The sequence below is a fragment of the Ischnura elegans genome, chromosome 1, assembly GCF_921293095.1.
Source record: "Ischnura elegans chromosome 1, ioIscEleg1.1, whole genome shotgun sequence".
NCBI classification, from domain to species: Eukaryota; Metazoa; Arthropoda; class Insecta; order Odonata; family Coenagrionidae; genus Ischnura; species Ischnura elegans.
This window is the reverse complement of record NC_060246.1, coordinates 122,588,379-122,612,029: the sequence shown is the minus strand read 5'-3', so window position 1 is coordinate 122,612,029 and position 23,651 is coordinate 122,588,379. Positions and strand designations below refer to the sequence as shown.

The 23,651-nt window shown below is 41.5% G+C and overlaps 1 protein-coding gene across 1 annotated transcript in view; it reads right to left on the bottom strand.

Moving 5' to 3' along the window:
• Nucleotides 1-23,651, bottom strand: part of LOC124163118 — a 238,963-nt gene that overhangs the window by 150,146 nt on the left and 65,166 nt on the right. The window lies entirely within an intron of this gene.

The following is a 23,651-nucleotide window of genomic DNA, read 5'->3' as shown; positions in this document are numbered from 1 at the left end:
AATACTTGCTCTGTGCCAATTTGTTATTCGTGTCACTTCCTTCTTGAATATTGGGTCAAACTATTTTGAATAGATAAAACTCCTGTAGTTAAGTTATTTGACATAAGGTCCCGATGACTACGTCATAAAGTAGAAAATAATTGAAAAATGGAAGAATTCAGTTTCACAGTGAAGAAAAGGATATCTTGAGAGAAAGGTGGACGTTATGGTGGAAGAATCAACATATACCCCCAAACAGAACTCTTCACAGATATGACAGTTTTAGTAACCACGATAAAGTTCCGCCGACTTCAAGGCAATACCCAGCGGGAGTTTGGGGAGGGGGGGAAGAAGGCATTCAAACTCCATCCCTCGATGCTTGTGAAATACAATAGTACGCATACACCCTCCAAATGCATTACGCCTCCTACCCCGAAATCCATTACGCCACCAAACGAATCCCCGAAGTAAAATTCTGCATGCAGCCCTGGTCGGCTGATAATAATTTAATATCTAGCAGCGGCGATCTCTGTTAAGGCCGTTTTATATGGGGCACGTCATTGTGCAGGTAAGCACTGAAAACATTTGTTTAAATTGCGAAAATGCGAGCTCTTAATTAGAGCAGGGGTTTTTTCGCCATCTCGCATGCATGCATTCTAGCAATTCAGCACTTAACGCGACGCAATTTGACTACGCCTTCGTACATACGTTAGATTGCGCAACGACGTGCCCCGTGTAAAACTATCTTAAGAAGGTGAAAAGTGTATTTCAATTATTTCTTGCGAAAGCTTTCGCGGTGAGTAGTAGATTCTGTCATTTTTTCCGGATTTCCACCCCGCTGATTGATGTCTGATGACGAAGTTTTCACGGGCAGTCTCCTAAGCATCTTCAAATTAGAAGTTTCAAATTAGAAGTGGCATGCATTGAACTTGCACTCCGTTTCTGGCTTTAAGATATGGAATTGCCACCTAAACTGTAGTCTTTAGATATTAATCAACGCTGTGGAAATCCGGAAAATATGAAAGAAACATTTCAATAATATTTCAATTTGCTAAGAAGAATAGCAATAATTCATCTCAACACGCGCACTTAGACATGTCGCGCTTCAGATCACAATTACGCTCCGTCACTCTCGGTTTCTCTCGCCTTGTCCTCCCACTCCTCCTCACTCACTTCTCTCGTTTCCTCGATTGCGCTAACGAGAGTGAATCCACTTGAAACGGATTCGTCGCCTCAAGTGTTTGGCGGTCGCACCATCGCCCGTGGAGTATCTCAAAATGCAGACTGCATCTCTGCTTAAATGGGGAGGCCAGGGTCAAGTGAGCGCGCTCTCTGATGACATATGATAAGGGGCGCGGTGCTTTCTTACTGCTGCATCCCTCTCCATTGTATTTGTCGTGCGCCCGTTCATCTCGTCATATGAAAGAAAACACCTCATGGTGGAAGTGAGGATGGGAACTCTGAATGGCCATTTATTCGTTTTGACAGCATCATCTCACCTCTAAACAATTCTATTTTTATCGATGGTCATAACACCCACGAATAAAATTTGCATTCTATGCTAATTGTCCCCTTATTACTGAGAAGGCTGGCGGTGAGGCACCACGCTTGCGATTCGAATCGCCGCTCAGTAAGCAAGAAAGTTTCTAAGACGAGAAGGCAATTTTAATGCATCTTTTGAAATCAAACAATTATCTCCCTATACGGTAAATAAATAGTTGTTTTTTCGTTCTTAGGAAGCTGAATAAATAAAAAATGTTGGGTCGAAAAGGCCTTATTTTGAGCAATCCAAAAAAAAATAGTGGAAAATCAGTTGCCTCAAAAACGTTCATCAGGAATATTATGAAGTGAATGCATCATAAACGCAGCCTCAATATTATTATAAAGTCGGATAAATGAAAAACTGAAATGTTAAATGGTCAGGTAAATGAAAAACTTGGATAAATGCAGCTCTTTACTTCAAATACTAGCGTTGCAAGCGCCTTGCCTCGCTTCACTCCTCTCCACCCAATTCCCCAAACCCCTCTCGCTTCGATGGTGCTAACGAGGGTAAATCCCCGACCACTTGAAACGGAGTCAAGCGTTTCAAGTGCTCGGCGATCACACCAACACTCGCGGTGGGGAAGGATCACTTAAGCCGTGTCCCAACTGGCCATTTGGCTATGCCAATTCCAGGATTTAGCCATGACGCCATCTTGGAAGGATGTCCCAACTCGTTAGCCAGCATAAGGGAGGGAATTTAGGCAGCTAACGCGGCCGCCAGATTTAGGCATCGAGGAGTGCATCCTTCGCCCGACTTTTCCCATGATTCAAAGCGTGCAAAGCGTCTTCAGGAGAAAGGGCATCATGGCTGTCAACAAGGGATAGTACTTGTTAGCAAGTAGTGTTGATATTTTGAGACTTGTTCGAATAATTATGAATTTTTATTTTGTTTATAATAATGAAATTGCGTTAATGGAAGTGTAAGAATTACGGAGAAATTAGTTAATGAGAAGGCGGCGTTAATTTTAATGCTAATTAATGTTTGTATGCTTCATATATATGTATATGTTATTTTATAACTTTTATACCGATCACATGCTATCTTTTGCAACCGTTTACTTTTTTAACGTGTTAAATAATGCTTAATTATGTAACACTATGTCTAAATTCTTATTTAACACTTTTTGTACATTAGGTTAACACCCGTAAGAATAAACAATTATTATTATTATATGTTATTGGAAAAAGTCCCGAAATTGGAATCGGAATAAGTAACAACATTTAAAATCTATAGTGATTATAATATATGATACCGAAACCTGATTTATGTACGTAAACCATACTTTAAATAAATTTTGAAAATAATTCCCAAGTCAGACGGTAACCGTTTGAATAGACTATATAGACCTGTTCTTAATAATACAAAACTAGAAATTAATTTGCTAAAATATAAGGAATTCGAAAAAGTACTTGGTTGAGAGATGATTGAAATATTACAAACCAATTAAAAGGAATATACGCTAACATTTCGCCACAAACATAGCTAAAACCTCTTTAACAAAACCATACGGAACTAAAAATACGAATTTGAAAGTATACCCCTACTTTACTATTACAAAAAGTTTGTCTAAGATACTAAAATTATGATTAAATACTCTTCTCCGACGTCATACTCAAAATCACTTGACACATCACATTTTAACAATTTAGGGTGGGTTTTGTTCATCATTTGTTCAAATCATTCCGATTATCTCTTGTTTTGCATTGGCCTAGTGCCCAGTAGATGGCAGCACCTGCGTAAGGATGTCCCAATTCATGCTCCCTTGTGGTTGGCTGCCCAGAATCTGGCTGGCTAAATACATGATGCCTAATGGCTAACGAGTTGGGACACGGCTTTAAGCATTCGGATCGTGGATTCGCCGCGCGGTTAATGGCTCCTCAACGATTTCCGCCACACTTTCGGCGGCGGCTCAGCCAGCATTGTTTGGCCCACGCGCCACCCTCAACGCAATTAATGAAATGGAGCCTTGATTAGTTAATTTAGCGGCGCACGTCCATCGGGAGAGAGAGATAAAGTCTCCGTACGGGGCTGTCTTCATTACGGCTCCTTGTCACGGCTCGCGCCTTCGGCGGAGATATCGCCTCCATGCTTCAATTGTTTCCCGCCTTGACGGCGGAGCGCAGACAATGAAAGCGCCACCCAGGATCCGCAATTCAATTGTGACGAAGGCGTGGAGGAGGAAACTGTCCGTTGATGTGTGGTTTCGAGAGCGTGCGAGAAAATGAAAAGGGGGCGTTCCCTCCAACCTCCACCCCCCTGCCCCACTCACTACTGTTGTTTTCCCCGTCGGAGGCCGTCTCGCCAGTGGCTGGCGGCGGCTCCGTCGTCTCGCTTTGCATTTGGAAATCGGCACAAAGGGTTGTCTCTCGCCCTTCTAGCCCTGTTCCCACTCAGAAAGACATTGGAGGGGATATTTATACGAGTGCTGCGCCAAAGAGAGATGAATGGCGGTTTTGTCCCTTGCGGTGTTGGATAAAATTATGGTCTCGGAGTCCTTCGAGAATGGCGCCGAACAATGGCACCGGGAATAATGAAAGCTTTCGTTGAAAGTCAATAAATTGAAAACAGGTCAAAACTTTTAGTGGTAGCATTGATCCTTGCAATAGGCTATTATGTTTCTCATAATAAATGTAAAGGTATAGTATTCACCTCTGGGTTGATATAATTTATGCACTTATTTATACATTGTCTCCCATGAAAAGATATATTTCCTGATGACTGAAACAATTATCCCTCCTGCCCTTTGGGCCATGCCTCTCGAGGAAAATAATCATTTTATGCCCTAGTCCAAGGCTAAGGCTTCAAAGGTGTTCGGGGATGCAATAAAATCATAGATCATAAATATCATAGAGGTAACCCACTTAACGTGAAGGTGCTGAAGACATTGTATCTTTTTATGCTTTATGTGGGACATAAGCAAATTTCTCCTAGTTTCATTTTTCCCCCGGAAACATTTACTTTTGGACTGGATAAACGCTTTTCTGTGAACATGGCAGAATTCATTCGAAAAGTAATAGTGGCAGCTTCATAATATCATGTGTCGCTTATATGAGAATGGAAGAATCCGTTAACCTGAATTATTCTATGTAGTGTGAAAGAAACTCATACTATCTGGTATTGGAAGTGTATACAATCAAGAAAGACATTTTCAGTATGGGACTCATTAAGTCATTTTGTAGGGATGCAATACATTTTCATGCATGTTCAAGGTTGAAAAACTATTCAAGTTTCCAAATTCCTATTTTGTTGAGTCTTTGTTGCGTCTTTGTTGCTTTCATTGGCTTGAAATGGTGGAAATATAAAAAAATATTCTATTTAAGAATGCGATTGTGAAATATGAACACTTCGCTTTTGATTTAATTCCAAACTAAATGATTTCAAAATTATTTTCCTTATGAAGCATATAAGCCTTGAATGCTAATTTTATTTTCTTAGCAAATTGCTGACTGATAACTTTTCATAAAATTTAATTTTTCATACGAACTGCTTCTCTTCAATCCTGTAACCTTATTTTACAACCCTCATTCTTTCGAAATCATGAGCATTTTCGTAACCAACATGGTATTTGCTTGAATGCAGTGCCTAAAAGAATATGGCTAAACCATCCCGCTCCATCCCGCTCCGCTTTAGTCTGGCGAGGTCGCAAAATGATCAAGTCGATTGTGATGTGATTTTTGTCGAACATCCAAATACCGATTTCAGCTACCGCAACAATTAATCCATAATTCAGGAAGTATTATCGTGAGATGTTTTGGTTAAACTTTTTATTGACATTTATACTCTAAACCAATTACGTCATGATTTTAAAAAATGCATCAACAATCATTCTTATTTATATCCACGCCTTAATGACATACAGACAATCTTCACCATAAAAGTACATAAAAAATAAAATGGTCTTGAAAATTTAGTATCTAAAGAATAGGTATAGCAGAGTAGAAGGCTTTAAAGGGAGAGGAGGCTTTAAACTGCGATAAATGTTGGGGAGATATATTCTTAAAGCATACACCCACCAAATAAACTTCCCTCTCTTCAAATAACCCCCGATGAAATATTTCTGGATACAGTCCTGGATGTAAGATCCCGTTTTCGGAACGTCCGCGGTGGGCAAAGCATAATTTGAAGGGCCCATTTTGCAATTTTAATGCAAATGGTATTGTTTCTCGGTGAAGACTCCTTCGCGTCCTCCTTCATCTCTCCCATCTGCTCCAGCACCAAACGTGCCTTATTTTCCCCTCTAGGCTCACCTCTTCCGTCTTCCTTAGCTCATCTTCTTCCTTTAGCGTGGCGGAGGGAACGTTGGCCGCTCTCCCAATTCCGCCCGCTCGCATCAAAGAAAATAAACCGAGACAAGAATGCTCTCATCCACTTCCGTGGAGAGTGGTTCAACCCCTTACGACCATCTCTCATGTAAATATCGAGGGATGAAGGGTTACGAGCCGGCGGGTGAAAGGGGAAGAAGACTGCCATTATACAGGTCGGGTACCATGGAAGCTCCGGTAAAGACTTTATTTGTCGCATGTGGCCTCATGCACGATTGTGTGTCGGTGGGAAGAGGTCAAGGGGGGTAATGGTTACGGGGGAGGGGGAAGGAGGCATGGAGATCGGCCGAGGAAATTTATAACACGCCACGGTATCTTACTCCTCCTTTTACTTTCGGGAAACGCCGCTGCCGTCTCCTCCCGTAATGGATATTGCCTCTTTTATGGGAAGGCAGGAACAAAATAAAAACGAGAGAGTCGAGGGAAAATGGTGCTTTTCTTTTATTTGACGATGAAATGTGCGGCGTGAATTATTGCCCATGCGATTATTTGCTGCCCCTCTCATGCTGGGAGGGAAATTAAACGATTTTAAACCCTTTACCTTCCAGGAAATGACGATATATATTGAAACTATCGCGTTTCTATCATAGCTCCTCACACCCCAAGGATGGGACACTTAGCCATTGCCTTTATTCTCTATTTCACCAATCTCATGAATGTGATTACTTTGGAGCTAATTTAGCGAAAATTATAAATTTGGCCTCATTTAATATTTTAGGGAATACTGCTATCAACCGAGGAAAAAATACAACTTTCTATTGAATACCTGAGGAGGTTTACTTGGTTACGTAATAAAAAATTGAAACGTGGCATTTTTTCATACAAAGTGTGATCAAAATTATTTTCATTATGAAGCATACAATCCTTGAATGGTAATTTTCTTTTCTCAACATATTGCTGACTAATTTTTTTCATAAAATTTAATGTTTCATACGAGCTACTTCTCTTCAATCCTGTTACCTTATTTTGCGACCCTCATTCGAAGTGTTCGCAACGTAATAAGGGTGAGGTTTTTTCTTTGAGGAAAACCTATGAGTTCGTATTTTAATGGCTGAAATGAGAAGTCTTAAATTTTAATTCCACAGACCTTCTGATGACAGTATTATAGGGAAGACATGGTGTAGATTTGAACAGTCATACGAGTAGTATCATCTAATTATAGAGAGTCTAAAATATCCTGGATTTATTTTTACTCTTCTGTTTGAGCAGTAAATAATCTCAGAGTTGGAATGGAAAATGCTCATACTACAGCGCATAAGCAGCCCTATTTTTTATTTGCATTTCGCTCTGGTGCACGTTCCCATTATGCAGTTTGGAGAGCTGTACACAGCATTTCCGATTGCCCACGTGCGATTCAGCTGTATAAGCAGATAACAATCCCGAGATTAACTCTCCCTATAAATTTATGACCCTTGCTGCTAAAATGCTCTAACGTTCCGCGAAATTAATCCCCGCCATCGTTGACGCCAACAGCAGCAGCAGCCGTCCGCCGGAGCACTTTCTTCGATTTAAAGGGATGATCGAGTGTGGGGGCGACATGGTTCCGCCTGAGCTAAGAGATTGGGGGAAGTGCGCCATTTTGATATTAATGGTCCCTGAGTGGACTTCTCCACGTCCTCTCTTCCGTGCACTGAAACGAATCACTGATGCCCAGTTTCCCTGGCGCCACAGTGACCGCTCCGAGGCTCTCCTGAAACATCCTATAAGAATTTAAAATATGCTCATATTCTCGGTATAGGTGTTGGCGTCATGTCTGCGAGGTGAATTTCACCCTGGAATTTTTTTGCATCTCATTTGATTTGAATTTTTATCTCGCCACGTTTGGTCCAAGTGGTTGTGAATAAAACGGTCGGAAAAAGGTGATTTCACTTTAAGTCCTCATTTTAGTTGATCACCGCCAAGTATTGATGCTGATTGCGCTCTTAAAAGAACCCGTAAATGGATGCTGATCAAACATTCCGAGCACTGCGGCATGAATTATTTACTAACGAAACTGATGCTATGTGTGAAATGCTTTATTAAAAATAACTCATATCATGCCCTTTATTCAGTTCCAGTGTCTGTGCGAACGCTTTCTCTAATAGATTCATCTTTGCTGCAAATTATTGCATTGATTATTAACCTAAAATGGAGCCTTAATATCAATTTGAAGGTTACCAATGCATACTTAAGCTTACCATTTAAAATTTATTTACTCGCTCATTGGCACCGGCTTCTACTTGTGTATAGGATCAATAAGAATACATTGTCCACTCAACATTTTGAGATACTACGATAGTTGAATAGCAATAGCAATGGAAGCGCGTAAATAAATTAACATATATTTATCTGAGCCATGGCTACACTCTATTATCATTTAAATTCTTTGAACCTACAGGCATTAGTAATCTCTTTTCACTCTGATTGCAAGGATTAAATTTATTTCCTGACCACGAGTAATACGTAGTAATACATAGTATTACTCGTGGTCAGGAAAAACCCATTAATACGTATTCACCCAATTATGAAAGAGAAAATAAAACGCCTAGACTTCTTAATTATTGGTTGATATTGTGAAGTAGATATTCCTAACGTATTCATTAATTGATGAAATTTTCCACCGTGGTTTACCTCAGATTTTCATTGCTTTCTCAGTTTTTCGGACAATACTTTCTCACAGCAGGTGTTCGTTGAATGTCATTTTAAGCCAAATAAAAATCCCGCAAGATTAACCATATGCTTAACCGACATCATTATTGCCGCTTTGTTAAATTTGACGGCTTTTTATTTCAATTATTCGTATATTCGAATTACAAATCTGTAAATGTAGTTAATAAATCTAGTGATTCTTACCCCCATTCTGGCACGAATTGAAGGGTTGTGAAGGCTTGCCAAGAAAAAAATCAAGTTTCCGTGGAGCATAAATTGAACTGTCAAGATTACAGTGTAACGCAAAAAAAAGCAAGAGAATAAAATTACTCAAGAAAGTGAATTGACCTTCATTGGTATTTTAACTCATTCATCAGTCCTTCAAGTCCTTAACATTGATTGAGAGACATTAGAGACTCCACATCTTTATTGGTTTGAAGGTCTTTCGGCATTGCTGTCATAATCCAGATCGAACCATTGCGTTTTTCATTCCTTTCAGCTGCTCTGTTGCAGGTACGATAATCAACTTATTATGGTAAACATGTACGATTGGGGTTGTAGCAAAGATGAGGGCATAAAATTATTCCCAACTAAGGTTGATGGGACCGCATTTGCATGAGGTATATTTGTTTCATCATATTTTTTAAGTGATAGAATTTCTCAGAGATTGTATTAAGATGCCTGTCCCAAGGATATAGTTTTTATGTTTTTGTTTTGGCGTAATGGTCAATATTAAATTTTTTTCATTCATATCACCATAAATGAGAGCAACAACTTTTGGTCTAACAGGTTTCCTGAAAGAAAATGCATCATTTATGTGACTCATGCCAGGAGCATTTTCTAGGTGTTTTCTTCCTACATTGAAAGTGAGTAAGATTTTTAAGTATTAATTGCAACAATGCTTGAACGCTTGAATTCCTCTAAAATGAACAAATGTTCTTGGAAATTCCATATTTGCAGTAATAAGCTTGTATAAAATTTGAAAAAAAGTAAAAAGGTTTTCTGATGCTGTACCTCAAGATTGAAGCTAAAGGGCGGACACATTAGGATCATCGCGTAATTAATTGTTGTCCAGTAAATCACTTCGAGTATGGTCATGAATTCACTCATCCCTCTTAATTAATTCTAATAGCGTCTTCAATCGCTTCTAAGCGTATCCCATAGGGCAGTTGCCGCGAAAATGGACCTCTTCGCCACCGTAAATCATCACACGCCAATTATCCAGGGGGAAGGGAAGCCTTTCCTCTAGCGATCGGCTCCAAATGAAGATTGCAAGCGCGATATCGCCCCGTGGTTTCCCCAAGACGCCGCCGCCGCCTCCGAAGTTTTTCTCGCCGCGGGCAGTTGCACTTGGACCCGTTCCAAGAATCACCACCGCCGCTTAACTTGCCCCGGCCGCGGATTTTTACGATGAGGAGAGTCACACGCGATCTCGCGGCCCTGGCAAAGCGCGCAGTAATCAATCGGAAGATGACTCCGAGCGGAAAAATGCGACGGCGGAATGCTCTATGCACGAGCGTCGTTCATAGACAAGAGTACGCGACGGGCCTCACGTAGACCTCCGCTCGAGGACGCAGTAAAGCACTTGCATCAGCAAACTGCTCGCCACACCCGATCGCAACCGCGGCTGGCTGTCGCACAGCGGACACCATTCGAGGCTTCGAGACCGAATTACGCGAGAAGATATCGCGACTCATTTATCTTGTGATGAGCAGACTCGGAAGCATTCGTGGACTGTCGACCGGTCTGAAGCTTCTGCTGACGTTTCGATGGTAAAGAGCTGGAGATAAGAGCATCTAATTAAATTCAACCTTCTATGGGAATGGTTCTGTAAGGGAAGTGCCAATACTTGAGCGCCGAGTGTCAGAATCGGGGCCGTTTTATCGCGGGGTTGAGGAAAAAAGGGGACCGGTGCCTGCACATTAACATAATCCAGCAAATATTAAGAAATTTCATTTTTTGTCCAAGATATGATGTCCACATTGCCCATACTTTAATTCATAAAACGCTTGTTTAGGAACAGGAGTCAGTTCTAAACACGACAAAATCCGTTCGAAATGTTTATTGTGCATGTTATTCTACTAATATATACTGTTATGGTCCTAAATATATTTTTCAAACAGAAAATTCAAATTGACCTAATGTTAGCATTGGTAACTTTGAGAAACTTCTTGTCAATGGATAAAAGTATAATTAATAAACTTAGCAGTATTTCATTTTTTTTATTACATCCACCTAAGTTCGAGCCTTGGTAAAGAAATTAGTATAGACTGAAGACTGAGTAGGTTTTAATTGTTCAGATACCTTGGGCTTTCCGCAGATGCTCACGGATGGCCGTCTCCCCGATAGCCATTTTCAGCGTACTCTACTTCCTGATTCATAATGCAAGGCGCCCCTTCCATCCCTTTCAATTTACTAGCTTTAGATTCTTGCTGCAAAAGCTTGCGAAAAATAGACGAAACAAGTCGTAAAATTAAAGTACCATCGAAAAGAAATTGTGTCAACGTTTGATTTTTCGTGATGATACTGTTATGAATTTTATTACAATATAATACCACCAGAGTGGCGAGTATGACTACCTCAGTCCCGCATTATTATTAGCGCTAAAATGAGTAATAAGACATATCTTGAGGAAAAATTGCTTCAGTATAGCTATATATTCTTAGTTCTTACTCTCAGGGATTTTGGCATTACTCTTTTACGCTATTTTAGTCGGGCCGAAATTATTTTTGCAGTTGATTGCATAATATATTTATTAAAAATTTAATCTAGGAATAGGGCTGAGGTAACATCCACATATTTAGATGGTATTTTAATTCTTTTGTGGTTATTTTCTTTTCTTCTTCTTGTGGTTCTTTTGTGCTTTTATCTGTGGTAATATGGACCTTCTTCACTTTCAATGAGTTATCACCTTATTAAGGTACTTACAAAATAATTGAAACACGAAGGAAAATATTGGAATTAATAGCTTCAGTTTCCATCTATGTTCCGGCCTAAAAGTTAGTTCATCTCTTTTGTGTGACTTCAGGAAGGTCAGAATGTTGTGGAAAATCTTTCCTTACGAAAACATTCCTCAGCCTAATAGCCTATAGTCGCCGTTTAGTCCTTAAAGTATTCTTGTTAGCTAAGAGCGTATAATCTCCGTCAATCCCTCTCCTCAGTCTCAGCTGCCTTGTTCATCAAAACTCCGATGGCCTCATTCAATATTCGGCCAGGTCCTTCGGCTCAAAATTCATTCTTATCCGTACTGTGCTCGTAAAATTTAGTAAGTGGGCCAGGAGCTATTTGAATGAAAAAGATTTACATAAACCCACTCCCTCGAGGACATCCTCGTCTGTTTTACTCTCCATTGTGAGTCAAATCGCCACAGTTATTGATGACGTGGTACTAAAGGCCGGCCTGCGATGATTGGCGGGAGGTGAGTACCCAGTCTGCATTCTTTTCCCTTTTTTTCCGGAGGCCGCATCAATCAGCCAGCACAAATGAGAATGGCATTGGTCGCCGGCGCTTTAAAGCCTTTAACGAACAGTATTCTCAAGTAGAGGGGCCTCTCTCGGGAGAAGAGTGGATTTTGACGGACAAATGAAAGCGAGCGTGTAAGGGAAAAAAATGGAGGAGAAGGGAAACGAAAGCGAGGAGTGTGGACGAGGAACGTAAAAACAGGAGAATGGGTTGGGGATGAACGCGACTGGCAGACCCGAAGATTGCTTGTTATCCACCGGAATAATAACTAGTGGCCGATGCGCACGCTTCACTTGGGTGTTGACAGCTAGTTGATAGGTCCGAATTACTTCGTGTACGCACGTGCGAAAGCACTGCTCCACAGAAGCAGTTGCAAATTGAAGAATGCAAATGAGAGAGGTGGGGGTATGGGCGACCGCCCATCTTGGAAATTCACATCGGCCGAAATGAAAGTTAACCGGTTATGACGTAAGCGCGACGGTCGACATAGCGGACTTGCTTTAAAGCGACTGGACTGTCCCAATTTCCTCCGAAGTTAAATTCCAGGCTTCAAATAGAGTATTAGGCTCCCGATTTTGGCGCAATTCATCACCTTACAAGACGGGAATAAGCCCGTGCAGCAATTTTTGCATATGCATTTTTCCCGATTAAAATTGTTCTCTGATGGTGTTTGTTTTCAGGAGGATTTAGAGGTGCCAAGATAGGCTTACGCATAAAGTACAGTGATCACAGTCACATTGATAGATTGGAAATTATTTGCAAAATTAACTCCCACGAATTAATTTTGCAATAAAAGGAATTAGGAGGAAACCGAAGGTCGTGAGGAATAGAATAAATTTAAGCAAAATAGAAAATACCTTTTTACATAACGCATACGCTTTTATAGCACAACACCAAAACTTGATACTATTTAACTGGCAATAACTTTTTGCCATATTCTCTGTAGGTAAACTTCATCATGAAGTTTGTCTACTTGGACCTATCATGTGATGCGATTCATTAGCGAAAAATTTCCGTCTCATGTTTCTTATTATGCTAAAATTAATAAAAACATTTAAGTAATTTACTTTGTAATTCTTTCACGGGTTTTCATCAAAATAAAGGATAAAATAACAAAAATAAGCCAAAATATTTTTAAAAGTTAAATCTTTCATTGCCTCTTCAATGGACAGATAAACTGAATAGTGGTGTAGTGTATTGGAATTGGAAGTGGGTATCATTTTTCCTGAAAATGGTCTTCCTATTCGTGAAATAGAAATGCAAATATTCTAGTTTAATGTTGACGCGACTGGATTGCTGCTCAGGATTTCCAATGAAAAATGCTTAACTGCAGAAAGCGACCTTGCGTCGACATGTACACAAAAATACAGCTCTGAGCCTCCAAGGGCAACGCAGCGGATGCTCCGATGGACAGGGACGAAATATAATCCCTCGTTGGATATCAGCGTGAAAAATGGCGTGGGATGATTGATCGACGATAATTATTCGAATCGAATCATTCGAGGCCGTCTCTGGAGCATCAAACGCTGTTAGCGCCGACTTCAGAAGAGTTCGAATGACTTGGCATTCCCGCCTAGACCGTTGTCGAGTCGGTGAAGCGGCAGGAATGGCTGGGAGGGTGGTGTCGCTCACGCGGAAGGCGGCGCGAGAAGATGAAGAGCGGCGTGCGGGGGCGAACGAGAGGGAGCTTCGTTGCGTGGCCGCGGTGATGCAACGGGGGCGCGCGCGCGAAACCTGCCCGCTGCCGCCGCCGCTGCACAGGTTCACTGCCCCACTTTACAGCGTCTCTCCCGCCCCTTACTCCGCTCCCTTACCGCCCTCCCCCACCCCCAGGGGATGCACAGAGGGGCAGGAGGGAGGGTTGGTGGTTTGCGAGAAGGAAAATAAGATCGTGAATGAAGTGCACTCGCGACTGCAGTGGCGTAGGTCCGTGAGTCAAATGCCCCCTCAAGGTCTCCTCTTCCTCCGGAGAGACCTTAACTTTTTGCATCGGCCGCTCTCCGTTGCACATTGCATCCGCCCCCCCCCCCTACCTCCCTCCCCGCGTCCCACTTTCTCCTTTCTTCCTCTAATCCCTTCTTCTTCTTCTCCGCTGCATTCCTCCCCAGAGTCCCGCCATGCACGGTGCTTTCACTCTCCTTAAGTTTGAATGCCTTCCCATGTTGTCCGCGCGGCTGTTGCGTGGCTCCCTCGCCTACGGCGCGCCCTGGATTTCCCAGACCAGTGGAATGCGGAAAAGGGACTGCGGCATTGTGCATCGAATGGCCAGGACGGAGATGAATTTGGACGGCCGGCGAGATTAATAGGCCCAGCCTCTCTCTGGAAGATCGCGTCCGCGCCCCGCGCCTCCCGTGTGGCTATAGCCGCCCTAAGCGCGATTCCTCTTTGCCTTTAAAATGGATCATTAGCCTCACGAGTTGAAGTCTCTGGGACCGCTTAGGTGAAACACAACCGGTATAGGGTGTGGTTATGGAAATAGAATAAAAAAACGCTCTCCCAAAAGATATTCTAAAATTGAATAGGGGCAACGGATATCATTAAGTCGTTTGCTTAAGCGTCGTTGAGATTCATAGTGAGGCCCCTCTCACATTCAATATCTATACAAATCCTTTCGATGTGCCCACCATCAAGTCTGCCGAAAAAATTTGGCGTGTAATTGCAATATGGTCAACTATATCAATGCAATTAAATATCACAATCCGTTGATAACAAATTTGTGAAATTTCTCCATTGCGGAAACGAGAAACACACTTAGAAATTTCCTTCGCAGGAATTCACCGCTCGCAATTCGATATTCTGAGCCATTATCAGGTTCAAATAATTGCACTGCTCTAATTTATCATTAAGGGAATGGTGCGTTTCCCTTCTAAAATTGCCACCTCACCGCTATGACTATATATTTATTGCTGAAACGAAATAATTTGCTCTCGAGGATGACATAAATTCTCGAGCTTCTACACTGTCGGATAATATTGCACACACCGTACTTCGCGAAGACTATTATATCCCGTCCTCCACGACATGCGATATGTGTTTAAAATACTCATTATTTTTGTTACCGGATCAACATTATTTTTAGGGAATCGTATTACATTGGGACTGGGCGGGACTAGGCGCTATACAAAGGGAGAAAACGGGCTAGTGGTCGATCTCAAACGGTTCAGGATTTTGCTCAAGACGCAGCCTCTGCGAAGACTGCATAAGTGTGAGGTAAGCTCATTGAGATTCAACGCTCACTTGCGAACGGAGGAAGGCCGGCGCACGCGTCATCCTCAGATGGATCGCATCCCATCATGCATCACGAGGAAGCTACTCTCCACTCCATGGTATTGAGGAGCCATCAACGTGGGAGAGATTTCATACTCGTGCTACCTGGTTATTATCCCCAGCCCTCTAGGGGTTAACAAGGTGGAACCTCACATAAAGAGGGAAAACCATTAGTACGCGTGAACAGCTATTGTTATGCAAACGCTGCGCTCCGAACCTCACCGTCATGAGTGTGCTTCCCAACAAGCAATCAGTGAAGATGCGAGAGTCCAGATGACAGTGTGCTTAACGTAACGTGTGAAATTACTTTTTGTTTTTAATTGCGGAAGGCCTCAGCTCAACGAGGAATGCAATAATGCGTTGGTTCTGATGCATTGAAAACGATAACCGTGTTTCTGATGTGAAAATATGCAAGCAGCGGTATGCCAAATTTACGTCTGTCGTTTTAATTTACTCTTTAGCTCTATTTGACTACGAATTGATTATGGGATTAATTTTAATTGGAAATTGCACACAATGATATATATATTCAATAAGTTTTTCAATCAAAGTTATTTCGATAATTTGTGAGATACCTATTTTTATAACCACGGGTCGGTCCCTGAATTGGTGAAGCAGCATCCTTCCGCATAGACTTTTCGTCTATATCTACATAATGCTCCTCATGCCGCCAAAATAAGCGTGTGGCGGGAGATGTTCGATCATTAGCAGATGACATTTATGCCACTAAAACTTAAAACAGCGTTCACTGGTCGAAGTCTGATCGAAGAAAGAATCATCAATATCAATAATTTGGTTCAAATAAAACGTCTTGGCTTAAAGTTACAGCGTTTCGATATTAAACTTTTCCCCAGAAGCCAATATTTATGCCGGTGTTGATATCGTCGCTTAAACGGAAATGGAAACAACACTCAAAGACTTGGCAAGAACATCACACTTGGACAATGTAACTTTCCGTAGTTTTTCTCATCTCTGCCGTTGAAAAGCATCGAGTAAGTCATTACATGTCGAACACCTCATCTTTAAGGGAAAACACTTTTTTTGCTGGGGAGCGTTGTGAATATAAATCGAACTCCACTTTTGGAAGATCGTTGAAACCACTTTATCCGCGATCTCATTCGTTCAGAACTGTTTCTGCCCAGAATTCAATTGCTGCTGGACGTAGAAGGCTCAATCATGTAGAAATGTGGCGCATCTCTATCTATCGAGACACAGAGGAAGGCTGAGAGGAGCAAAAAAATAAACTGCCAGTTCCCAGCGGAATTAGTTAAGCCCATGACGTGACCACAATCCCTAGTGGTTTGCTCGTCTAGAAAGGCGAAGACATTTTTTATAGTGTGTTTCAGAGTCTAGCAGGTCCTAATGTATTGTGGACCTTACAGGGACAGGATAAGATCCCCTTTGGCTCTATTCGGTCACCGTAATTGTACGCTATTCAGAGCTGTGTGTTTGGAAGGCGCGAAGGGAAGGTTGCTGGCAGAGGCAGAATGGGGAAAGTGAATGGTAGGAATCAGGAATGAGAAACGCTCGTCCAAAGGTAGCCAATTATTTACACGCAACTCAGGTATTCACTCATTCGTCCAAAGGGCAGGCACGCGCTCTCGTAATAGGTGGACTATTAAGAGCTCCCCTCTCCTTAGGTATCCAAATTTTCCCATTGAATTTTTCATGAATCATAGGATAATAATTTATTGCATGAAGAAAGGGATTTTAATTTTAATTTTTAAATTAAAATAAAAAGCGATTTGCCGGCCTCTGTGGTGGCGGGGTAACGTCCTCGCCTGCCCATCCAGAGGTCTCGGGTTTGAGTCCCGCCTGGGTAGGTTTCCCCTGTCCAGGGCATGGTTGTTCGTGAACGTTTACTTGTTAAATTTGTTGTATACCCCGACATAAAATGGCCATATGAGCTGTATTCGGTGGTTTGAGAATAAAATAAGTTTCGAAGAGTGTAATTCTTAGTTCTGGAATTCATAACGACATGGCACATAGCTCTTTGGTAGATGAAGACTGTAGGGCGATTATTATTAAAGTATTCTACCAATTAAGGTAGGTTTCCATGGAGTGTTTAAGAATGATTCTTCCAGTCTCCTCTCCCTCAATGGACTTCTCTCTCCAATTCACTCACTACTCTCTTTCATTCCATCTAAAAATCTTATCCTCTTCCTTCCTCTCACTCTCTACCCGCTAAGCACTCGCTCCAACCATACCTTGTCTCCTCCATATCTCATCTAGAAGCTGCCTCACCTCACCCACTATACCCAGCACTTCGTCGTTCCACCTGCTTTCCATCCACTTCACCTTTTCCAGTCTTCTCTCGTCCTCCAAGGTCCCTACTATTCTTTCAAAAAATTTCTTTATTATTTTATTCTCGTTAGCCAGAAAATATTTTTCGGGAACGTGCTGATTAAATCTTTCCTCCTAAAGTTAAATGCAATTATTATATTTTATGATTTAATTTTATTTATCGTCTGATGGCGGCGCTAATTTTCTTAAGTAATAAATACTCCCAGTTTAACAAGCTCTCTAATGGAAGTGATGAATTCGTGAGGAGGTGGAAATTCGTTTGCTCATCTGGGGAAAGGAGTCGACAAAAAATAAAAAACTCCCTCGGTGCCATTGGGGTCATGAAATAAATGTTACGGTGTAATTTGCTGTGGAGGACTTTTACAAGCGTCACAGAGGCCGAGGAAAGGAAGGTGTTCTGGCGATAGATTATTTCTTAAACTCTTGCTCATCTCACCTTCTTTCGCGCACTTATTTTTTTCCGCGTCCGTCTTCGACCCTCGTTACTCTCGTGGCCCCCTGGGGGGAGGGGGGGGGGTTGGGAAATAGGAGGGGGGCGGTGAGTTTGAGAAGGTTTCAAGGTCAAGGCCTGAAGTTGTAAAGGACATGAGAACAACCTCCTGTTCGGAAGCACATGCTTACGCTCGACTTTTTTTCCCCCTGTCGTGCTAATCACGGCGAGAGGTGCGAAAAATTAAAAGAATTTTGGCCCGAGAGAAGAAGTGTGGAGGCATTTCTCGTTCCACTGACCCACCAGAAACGGAGCGCGTTGTCTCAAAATTTATCGTCCGTGGCAAGACATCCACATTTTGTTCGCGTTACATAACTTTTCACAATAGTCTCCTTTTGGCCAGAAAGAAAAAACATTCGCGCGCCTCTGAAAAAGTCCTTGTTGAAGGTTGGACTGGTCCTGCTTTTGAGAGTGGGATGCTGGTGAAATAGAGAGTGCCTTGTGAAATATTGGCATTTTCAGGAGACAACAATATTGTGTTTTCATTCCCGAAACAAAAGCATGTCGTGAATCGTCTTAAATGGCCAAACTGTCGCATCAATCGAAGTGTGTTGACCGTATTCGTTGGAAAGCAGACAATTTAGAACATTTTAGCCTAATCTAATAGAAATCGAGTTTATTCCAGGGACAGGTTAAATTAAAAAAGTAAAATTTAGGGATATTGGATGGGATTTGTTGGTCATCCGTTTTTGGGAATGCAAGCTAATTTCTTATAGAAACGAGGCCGCATTATGGAGTTGAGGCAGAGTTGTTTCGCGTAGTGTTATCATTTTATAGTTCACACTCATTATATCCATCCCAAAACGTTGAAATTTCGGGAACCCACCTAATTAAAGATTTTTCTATCACTATCTAACTTCCATTTCCTAATACTCATTACCGCCGAACTCAACCATAAGCATGAGGTGCATCAATTAATCAGTGGATGCATTAATGACATTGGGCGATTATTCTTTGGCTGTAGGGAATATCGGAGAAGACTAGTAATTATATGAATAGATCGATTATTACGACTTAACAGTTAGATTATTATCGTTAATTAAAATGAATTATTGTCTTGCATGCGTAGGTATATAGTTAAGTTCCAGAAAATATAATTTTTCCTCATACCGAATTTAATGAATGGAATGTCCTGGCGTTCATTCGAATCCATTTTGGTTCTCATAAGTTTTCTTACAATTTCCTTGGATTAGGCACTTGATCGATGTGTAATGACGTAGTAAATAAAGTTCCGATAGTTGAGTAGAGGATTGCCCAAATCATTAATCGGTATTGCTGCCATAAACTTACGAATCTTCTTTAGTTTAAAGTTAATTTCATTACTCTTAAAATTATTGCTGTTGGACGAATATTTCTCTGAATATTTTAGAAGCAGATAGGAAAGGCTCAGAGGGCGTTCCATACTTGAAAATTTTTTCAATTTTCGCTTCAAATATGGCTCTCATTTCTTCCCATCCATTTTTAAGCTACACGCATTTTCGCTCCCAAATTTTATATGGAATTCAAGCGGATTCGCCCACCATGGGGTCCGAGACGGCGCGTCGGCGGCCATTTTTCGGAATCAGTTCAAAGGACAGACAGTGGCCATTGTATCAGTGGATCGACGCACATTCGTCATTGTTTCTCAAGGTTTACGATTAAATTGAGTGGCATAGCTCTAACCTAATGCGTGCATCATTTAATTTCAAATGAAATCGGTCGAGAAATATTTTTCCGAAATTTCCTTTAACTTGACGGATTCGCCTAGCATGTGATGCCTCAGCGTAAGGAATAGACACTATGCAAACTAATTGTATGCCCAGACATAGGTAGGTTTGTTTGATTAATTGCCATACAATAATAACGAATATATTCATAATAATATCCATATCAACTTTTGTCAGCATGATATCATGACGTTGTTGGATTGGTCCTACCTAGTTATTAAGTCCCCACGTAATTATCCTGTGGTTGTAGGCAACATTTAAACCATTACACCTTTTCTGTCCGAAATAGATTTTCCCATAAGGGAGTGTGAAAGGAATAACTTAAAATTCGGATTTTGAAAAATAGGGTCATAGTCAACATTAATGTTCATGAGATCAACTTCAGGTTGATTAAGATTCGAACAATGTTTTCCAGGCTCATATAAGCTGCCTATATTTCTCGAGTCTTGCAGATAGTTTTAATCTGATATTTTAGCTATACATACAACCCTTTACATTTATAAATGAAAGGAAAATGAGACCTTTGCTGAACCCACACCCATGAGAACTTTATGTTTTCTTCATCGTAAATAATGTATGCTTTGCGGTAAGTGTGGAATTTTAGCCGGGAATTAAGAATCGACGATAACGTAGAGAACTACGCTCTATCACAAAGCCGTTGCATCTTGTGAAAGACCTTAATCATTACGTTCTGTCGTGAAAAATAACTTGGCGATTCTGTAATTTCTCATTAAAATTTGTTTATTGCTACATTCAAAAGTTTTCCCTTCGTAGAGTTGGATTTATTATGGTAGCTTTAATGTGCGTGTTCCTTTCTGCGAGTTAATAATTCCGGAATATTTATTTGGTAAATTGATTATTATTATCCATGTCTTCATTTCCACGCACATAAGGGATTACTTAAATTTATCTTTCAATTTCGCTTCTAGTAATGCTCCATTAGTACTTTGGCTCCCGACACAATATTTAAGCTATCAGCAGCAAGGCACTGTTCTGCCGCTCGGCGTCAGTCCTTGAAAAAGTCCGCTTAGTGCTCTTTTATCAACCCTGTCTTTTCTTTCATATTGGCATTCGCATCTCGCCATTTCCCATTCAATCCGTCTCTTTGTCTCGTCCCCCCTTTGAAAATCATCTCGCAGCCGAAATATCACCGGTTCTATTGTTCCCTTCCGTCTCATCAACGGTTGATAAACATTCTTTCAGAGATATCGTTTTGATCGAGGGCTTGAGTCGATGATTCTTTCAGGTATTCCAGAGGCGTGCGCCACGCGAGCGGATTTTCTTTTGTCTCGTCGGAGTAGCAGGGGGTCATGAGGAGTCTGTGCAGACTTTCAGTTTCTGTTTCGCGAATGGGAAACAATACCCCTGGCTCCTTACTCTTCATGGCTTAATCACTCCTCCGCTGAATAAAAGAAGACAATCGAATTTGAAACGGTGGCGGTGATCCTGGTTCTTAATTTTTCCTTTTGACATAGCTTTTCCATTTATGCATAGTGGATACTGGGATGGTTTCAAGCATCCTATTACGTTCATCTAACTGCTGATTCCCATGTACTATCGCTGAATACTCTTTAGCACTAAACTCGCCTACTCAGGAAATGGCTAGCTACATCGTCCGAAAGTTAGTTTTCTCTGATAACACTTAAACCATTTCGAAGAATTCGAAGAAGCTGGCAGAAATTTTGGAGGTCTCAAGGGACATATATCAAATATCATATATCAATGCAAAGACAGAAATTTTAACTTTGATGTGTTATCGCTTCCCCATACATCAATCCCGTCAACGCCGTCAGTAGCATCAGGAATAAAATAAAATCCGATACTTCCCCGGCGTACAAACTGACGGAAACATTCGCGAGCTTTCCTCCACGTCAGGTCCTAAACGGTGGCTAATTATTGATGGTCTACTCGTTAATCTAAACGTTCTAGCTACAACGCGTTGCCTATACCGGGGAACCTGACACATTGGAAAGCCCGAGAAGATCTTATTTTCCTGTAAGGACTATTAAGCCAAGGCACTGACGTTGGACTTGCTGAAATTAGTTGAAACCTTTTCGCTAATCGATTTCACGTGAAAGAATTCTCGAAAACATGCACGAGTCAGCACAACTTAGATGAAACTTTCGGTCCAACATTATACGTGTGGGATGTTGGTGGTGGGGTTAGAAGAGGCATGGAGGATTTTGCTGAGGCTTGGGGTCTGCGGCCTGGTTCCTCTGGCGTCAGAGCTTTCAGGCACAAGCGTTGGGAGGGGTGGGAGTGAAGAAAGGTGGTAACGTTTCGGCGAAACGGGAGCGTGGGAGGGGGTGGAGGTGTTTGAGAAGGCGAAAGAGGGCGTGGTGAGGAGGGGGGGAGTAATTTCGCTGCCGTTCCGCAGGGCATAAACTGCCCGAGGGAAGAAGATCGCCTGGCTGGGCATTAAAAGCCAAATCCTTGCAGACCATCGGCAGGGTTCTACCAGGATCTGTATAATTTGATTAGTGCCTAGCTTCACTGTACCGGACTTGCTCATTGCTAAGATTTATCGCGCAAGATTAGTCCACCGTAATCCAGTTTTCTAAAAACTACGTCTTTCTTTTCTTAGTCTTGACCAAGTCATTCTCAGGGAAGCATGCATTAGTCCTCCGTTGGATTGGAAGGCGATAAAGGTTTAATGTGTGCAATGGTATGACTATTTCTTCCCATTCTTAGACACTTAAGTAGAGAGATGTTGAGAATGCACACTAAGCATTATTTTCATTCATTATAGAGAATACGATAAGAATTTTAAGAAAATTTTATATTTTGCTGATTTTTTACGAGATAGCTACATTAGTATGAAAATATTTCATCCTCATGTAACGTTTTCAATTGCCTATCCCCTATGTTTCAATGGTCACCTTATCTTTTTTGATTTATTCAAACATGAATTTATGATAATGAAAAAATTCAATTCCTTCCGAAAACTGGTTGTATTAGATGCTGTAATCCTGATCAATAACGCCACAAATGTAATTTTCTGCTTAAATTCCCAGTGTACCAACGTTTACAATAAAATATCTAGGAAATGTCCATAGCTAAATCTTGCAAAGAACGAGTTTTACATGATTGTGGGGTTCAGCCTCTGTATTATTTTTTTTAAGCTAAGGCATAATGGCAGGTGACTTAACAAGGCAACCATTGCATTTTTCCCCTATCGCCTTTATGATTTCTTATCTAAAATAAGATAATATTATAAAATATATAATTTTTTCTTCCTCAAGGAGGAGCCTCTTTTGCCTTTCATATCTTTCTGCGATAGATACCATTGAGGCTCTGAATGTAAACGCCCATCATGATCTAAAACTTGCCACAAGGGACTTGATGTAAGTAATGACTTTCCTATTCCGTAAAAAAACAAATGAAGTCCAAAACAAAATAAGTTTATCACCACCTTTTAGGGGAAAAAAATTCATTCTCTACCATCATAACGATGGGTATGGGTTTAACTTTTCGAAATACCTTGCCTGCACAGAACAGTGAGCATTTCCCCAGAAAGTACATGTATGAAATATCGTTGGGACTTGATGCGTGCATTTACAACCGGTGGCCCGAGACACTTCGTTTGAGTCGGTGTGTGTGGGATGCTGAGCGTCGGTTTTGGCGCTTGAGGTGTGGAGGGAGCGTGAAAAGTGAGGCGATGCGGATTTCGGGAAGGTGGGAAAATGAGAGGGGGAGGGGGACGAGTGTCAGTTAAGGCTTCCGGGGGAGGGAGGAAGGTAAGTTGGGGGGGGGGGAGGTTGGTAGCAGCGGCTCCAACCACCCAAGGCCACCGGCGGAAATTACTGCGAGACTCCGTACGTTCAGGTCGACCAACTACCCACTCGCCCCCTCCTTTCATTCCCTTCAAGCAGCTCATAGTCATGCTGGCTAAAGCCTCCCGTGGATCGACGGAGGAGTTGGCTGATAATTCCTCCCGAAGCAAGCAAGGG